Here is a 6765-nt window from a genome sequence, read left to right on the forward strand (position 1 = left end):
TGAGCCTCTTTGCAACTCAGTGAGACCTTGTTTCAAAATAAAGAATAAAACTAGGGCTGGGGGTATAGGTTGGAGGTAGAATGTCCCTGGGTTCCACCCCCAGTTCTAAAAAATAATAATTTGGGAGAGTTGCCATAACAAAAGCTTATCGCAACATTGTTATCTTAATCTATTTCTTATTACTAGTAACATAACACCCCAGACTAGATAGAGTTATAAAGAAAAGAGGTTTGTTTTGTTCCATTTTCAATGCCAGGGACTGAACTCAGTGCCTCCTGCTGCTGGTCAAGTTCTCTATCACCGGGCCATTCCCCAGCCATCTTCAGTGTAATTCTAACACACCACTGAGATGCTGAAGAACAGCAATAAGTGCCCTACCATGTCTGTGTATCTGACGGTGGTTATGATTTGAATACGGAATGTTCCCCCCCAAATCTCATGTATTGTCAGTGCAGAAATGCTGAGAGGTGAAACAACTGAATCAGGGCTCTAACCTCATCAGCGGACAAATTCCACTGGAAGATTAGTCATCTGAAGGGACCTACTGGGTGGTAACTGTAGGCAGGTGGGGTGTGGCTGCTGGATGTATAACCTTGGGGACTATATCTGTCCCGGTCCCTTCCTCCCTCTTTCTCTGCTTCCAGCTGCCCTGAGCGGCTGTCCTCTACTGGGCTCTGCTGCCATGACGTTTATGCCTTGGAGCCGGCTGGCCAAGGACTGAACTCCGGAACTGTGAGCCCAATAAACATTTCCTCCTGTAAGTTGTGCTCATCAGGTATTTTGGTCACCGCAACAAAAGAGCTGACTAACACGGAAGGTAACTGGAGAGCCCTGTAATTCCATCACCAAGGCTTAACCCTGCAGCTTATGACTGATTAGGTTTTCTCACTGTTGTCTTTGTTCAGTGAAATGGAATAAATAGGAGAGTGTATTACAAGGCTGTCAGGCAATGGTTTGGGGAAAGGTGTGTGTGTGTGTGTGTGTGTGTGTGTGTGTGTGTGTGTGCACGCATGTGTGCTGGAAATCTTTTAAGATTCGTTTTCCCTCTAGGTCGCAAAGCCCGAAAGGCACTGCCTTCACATACTGACAAGCCTGGCATCCTTTCACTCTTCTTTGCTTCAAACCCATTTTCCTTCAGCCATCTTGCTGTGTTCTTCAGGTTTCCGTTTAGTCATTTCGTTTTCCAGTTGCCTGCAGGGACACCTTGAATTGTAGAAGAAAAGTGCAGAGTCACTCGGTTACTAATCTGGCACAGGCTGGTTGGTTTGCTTTTCTTTCTACCCACACACACTTCTGGAGCTGTGCTTCATGACTGAAGTGCTACGAAAATGCTCGGGAACATTTCCCGGCCTCTCACACATGACTCCTTCCTTGGTGAGCATCCTGGTTCTACGTCCAGACATGCTCAGCTGAAAACCCAGTGGGCTTGCGTTCTTGGCGTGAGACTTCAGGACAGCGTAAACAGCTGAACTCGTCCCCTTCATAGACACCCCTGCCAGGTTTTAGAGACTAAGGTTTTAATTCCTCCCACTATGGCTTTGAGGCTGTAAGTAGAGAAGAAATAGGTAAGCATTTCCCCCTCTGCACCTGTGCTGATAAAACAAAAAACAGTGCTGACAAAAAGAGAGTACGGCGATCTTGGGGATGGAGGAGCCAAGAGCTGCTGCAGCAAATTCTTGTATTAATTGCACTCAAGGAGAATTAGACTGGGGGAAAAAGATGGCAGCACTCCCAGTGAGACTGGTTTGTGTCAATACAGTCCAGGCTGCAGGACAAAACATACCATCGGAACACAAATCTCTAGGCAAGAACTCACATCCTGGTTGTCAGTGTGGACTTAGGATCATTTTGGACTCACATACTAACTTAGGATCCTAGAATGTGAGAATTGCAAGGCAATCTTATTTATTTATCCATTTATTTATTTATTTATTTATTCATTGCAGTACTGGGGATGGAACCCAGGGGCATTCTACCTCCGAGCTACACCCCCCAGCCCTATTTTTAAAATTATTTATTTTGAAACAGGGTCTCACTAAGTTGCAAAGAGCCTCACTAAGTAGCTGAGGCTGTTCGTGAACCCGGATCCTCCTGTCTCCGCCTCCCAAATGCTGGGATTACAAGTGTGTGTCACCACACCCGGCTGCAAAGCAATCTTATAATCGTAAGTTAATGATTTCTTTTATTTGTATCTAATGTTGCAGTAAGCCAGGGACAGAGCTGGGATCTGAGCACCAAGGGCCATCTTGGATGGAAGGGCTTGCTGGGGATGCATGGAGGATGTGGGGTAGGAAGACCCAAGCTCACCCTTCAACTTTCTGTTCTGTGACACTGGGGCAGGGGCTGTGCAAACTACGTTCTCTGTGGCCCTTCCCGAGCTGGTAGGTTCGATGCTAGCAGGCCAGGTTGGGAGATTGGAAGGCAGGAGGACAGAAAGGACTCCCTTCCTCTTCCTAGCTCCCGCCAGCCACCCTACGGCAACAGAGGATAGTGAAGGCTCCAACCTCCGGCTTCTCTGGCTGTGTCCCTTGGAAGTCCCAGCTGCAGGTGGCCCTGGTCTGCTCCACGATGTGCACACCAGCTGTCAGACTGCCATCGGAGGACTGGACACCAAGCATTTGGAGGGAGGTTCCCTTCCCAGCAGAGGTCCAAGCACTTTGGTGGCATCTCCTTCTAGGGCCTAAGTGCCAGCAGTGTGGGGGCCTCTCCTCTGAGTTCCTGGGTTACGGTGTCTCTGTTATCCCTGGGGTGGTAGCTGCTTCCTGAATTTATGAATATGAGCTATCTCAATGCCCCTTCTTGCTACTGCAGTCTTCCAACACCCAAGGAATCCCTATCATGGATTAACTTGCCTCCAGTGTGACAGCTACCATGTTTTCCTACAGAATCTTGACTGATGCAGCTCCTGGTAGCAAGAGTGGGTTTGTTTATGTGGCACTGGGAATTGACCCCAAAGGCATTTTACTTTTGAGCTGCTAAATTGCTGGGGCTGGCTTCAAACCTGCAATCCTCCTGTCTCAGTCTCCTAAGCACTGGGAGTAGAGGTATGTGCCCCAAACCAGGCTGAGTGGGTTTCCTGCAAGAACAGAAACTTTTACATTATCAGGGCAGTACCCTGATCCATTCCCACTCCCTTTCTCCTCCTCCTCTTTTTTATTCCTCCTCCTCCATCCTTCTGGCACTAGGTATTGAACCCAGGGGCATTCTGCCTCAAAACTACACTTACAACTTTTTACTTTTTAAAGTTTGAAATAGGAGTCAGGTGTGGTGGCGCACACTTGTAATACAATTACTTGGGAGGCTGACTGGAGGATCAAAGTTTCAAGGTCAGTCTGAACAATTTAGGAAGCCCACAGCAATTTAGTGAGACTGTTTCAAAATAAAATAGAGCTGGGGGTGTAGCTCAGAGGTACAGTGGCCCTGGGTTCAATACACACACACACACCCCTGAAACAAGGTCTTGCGAAATTACTGACAGTCTTGCGAAGCTGCTGAGGCTGGTCTTGAACCTGCAATCCTCCTGGTCTCAGCCTTCCAAGCACTGAGGTTATAGGCATTGCGCCACCACGCTCGGTTAGTATGCGAGTTTTTTTTTTTTTTTTTTTGGTGGTACTAGGAGTGGGACCCAGGGGCTTTTCTACCTCTGGGCTACACTCCCAGACCTATTTTCTATTTTATTTGGAAACAGGGTCTAAGTTGCTGACAGCCTCACTAAGTAGCTGAGGCTGGCTTTGAACCTGCGTGATCCTCCTGTCCCAGCCTCCCAAGTGCTGGGATTACCACGCCCGGCTTTAGTATGCCAGTTTTCAAAAGTGGTAACTTCTGTCTTGCCAAGTTACTTCATTTAGGTTTTAACATTTAAATGAATGTTAATTCACTCTACTTGAAAATATGTTTTAAGTTCATAGTTCTCTAGCAGTTTCTTGTTAGCAGGTAGAGATGCTATAATCATTAATTCTCCACTAGATGGCAATCATAACACAAATTTGAGTTGTATCCCATCACTTGTTAGTGAACAAATAGATTGTCACTCTTTATTAAGTGACTAATATTTCAGCTTTGTTGATCATATGCAATTGACGGTTTCAAGTGTGTCAAAGATATTCATAATCCTGGTTCTGTGTGAGGCTGTTTAGACTGTTAGTTTTTTTACTAACTGGCCTGCGGCAGAGACTGCTAGTTGTAGGCTATGTCACAGCAACCAATTAACTCCAAGTAAATCCGATGACCTGACACTTTTCTTGTTGCATGCACAGGGGCAGAGGTTGTATTCCAGTCTCTGCGATCCAAGTCAGGGAGTCGCTGAACTACAGGACCAGGAGCCATGGCTTCTTGGTTGCTGTGGCAGGGTAGTGACTGCCGGCTGTAGTGTGTCCCCCGCACACCACCGCCCCTCAGGGCCACCTGGCTAGGAGTCACGTGGTCTCACAGAGAGGTTCAGTCTTCGGGTGCTTGGAGGGGGAGAACCAGATCTTGATAAATGCTGGTAATGGACACACATCCCCCATCTCTTCATCAACAGATGTCCTGGTTTGCTGGGCTCATGGCTGTCCCCTACCTCCCTCCCAAAATTGTTTCTAAGTCAGAGTGCCTACGTCGTGGCCAGTGAATGTCAAAGTAAGGCCACAGCTTGCGATGTCTTAAGAGTGTGGCTTTCTGCATCCTTCTTGCTGGTTACTGTGTGGACAGGATGGCTGAGCTCTAGCGGCTCCCTTGGGTTTTGAAGTTGCCTTGGGAACATCCTATGGTTTGGACCTGAAACGCCCACCCCCTCCCGAAGCTGTCGAGTTATACAACATGGAAGAGTTTGGAAGTGAAATGCCTGACGGGTGAATGGATGAGGGCTCTTACTCATCAGTGGGCCAGTCCATTTGATGGACACGGGGCGGTAACCACAGGTGGGCGTGGCGTGGCTACAGGAAGGCCACTGGGGGTATGGCCCTAGGAACACGTGTCCCTGGCCCTGTCCTGTTCTGCTCCCCGCTGCCAGGAGTCAACAGTTTTCCTTTGCCATGCCCTTCTGCCGTGGTGTTTCTCCATTTGAGCCAGTCAACCATGGAAAGAACCTCTAAGACCCTGAGCCAAAAGAGACACTTCCTCTCCCAAGTTGGCCCAGTCATGTACTTTGGTCAGTGATATAAAGCTAACAGAATGGAAGCCACACATCAAAACACCTGGCAAGAGCTGTGGTTCCTGACTCCTCGGAGAGAAATACCCCCTCTGGAGCATCTCCATACTTCCTAGACAGGAGAAACCAAAGTCCCTCTTACTTAAGCAGTTATTGGAGGTTTTTCTGTTACTTGCAGCTGAATGGGATCCTTGTTTACATAGGCCCCAGACAGTCTGTGATGGCTTTTCCCCAAAACTGATAATCATTGAGTCATCACATAGACAATGAAGCTGAGAGACAAAATTTCCCATTACGAGAATAAAGGTGCCTGGGGATGTGGCTTCTGACTGGCGGGCAAATGGCTTACCACTTCACTACTAAGGTGCACACATTACTCCTGTTATGCATAATGGGTCTCCCCACCGACACTCACACTCGGGCAGGTAACTCCACCGCACAGGTTTGTCTTGAGCACCATTTATCAGCTTCCCTGCCCTCTACCCCTGGATGGCAGGAGCACCCTCCAGTCATGACAGTAAAAATGTCTCCAGGTATCACCACATGCCCAATTAGGGGAAACTGGCCTAGTAATCGCAGTCCCTCTTCCCAATAAAAAGTGCATTTCCATAGGCAGGAAGTTCTGAGAGAAAATCCAAAAGGAACTGGGCATTTAACATGCAGTTCCTTTCTCAAATTTTTCTTCTGCAGGTGCCTGAGGGAGTGGGAGAAGCCAAGTCGAGTACACTTTGCCCCAAACACTCCCTTCTTTTGTTACACACCCCTGGGCACAGCGGTTGTTTCCCTTACAGCCTAAGTTTTGAAATGTTAGCTAGAAACAATGGAATGACTGGTTGGGTAGCTGCTCTTGTTGGGAATAAAGCAGGGGAATGGGGAAGGCTCCATGCACGACAGACGCCACTGAGGCCAAGAGCAGCCACCGTCCCACGTCCGTCTGTCTGCCCCGAGCGGCTGTGGGTGTTGGGAGGGGAGCGTGTGTGTGCATGTGTGTGTGTGCACAGACGCATGTGCACAGGCCTCCTGAGGCCGAGACCTGCGAGCCCGTCAGAGCTCTTAGGAAGAGGGCTGCCTGCTAGTCACCACAAGACACACGCATGTCAGTAACACACATGCCGGCAGCGGGGTGGGCTAGGGACACAGCTCAGCGGTAGAGTGCCCAGCATGCCCAAAGCCCTGGGTTCCATCCCTGGTACTGAAAAAAACAAAAGTGGAGTGCAAAGGATAGGGCTGGGAAACTAGCTCACAGGACACTCCTGAGGTCTAAAAAGAGACCAGACACCGGAAGATGGAGTGACGGAGACGCTTCATTTATGTAACACATTTACAATTTACAAAGGATTTTCACTGACATTTCATTTTACTCTTGGAACAAGGTACAATGCAGACACGTGTCACATCTCACGAGTCAGGAACTGCTGCTCACCTCTGGCAGCACGTCCTTGGGTTTCGGGATAACACCTTTAGTTTTTCTCTTCCTCCACCACTTCTCAGGAAAGGCCTTTTCTTCTGTACGCCCATTAAACATAGTCGCTCTGGGCCCTCCCCTCTCCGATCCCTTCCACCAGGTGACTTAATCATCACACGGATCAATCTGTCACACAGATCAGATCTTCCCAGGAGCCCGACCTTCACAGCAC

Source organism: Muscardinus avellanarius (assembly GCF_963383645.1).
Source record: "Muscardinus avellanarius genome assembly, chromosome: 15".
NCBI lineage: Eukaryota > Metazoa > Chordata > Mammalia > Rodentia > Gliridae > Muscardinus > Muscardinus avellanarius.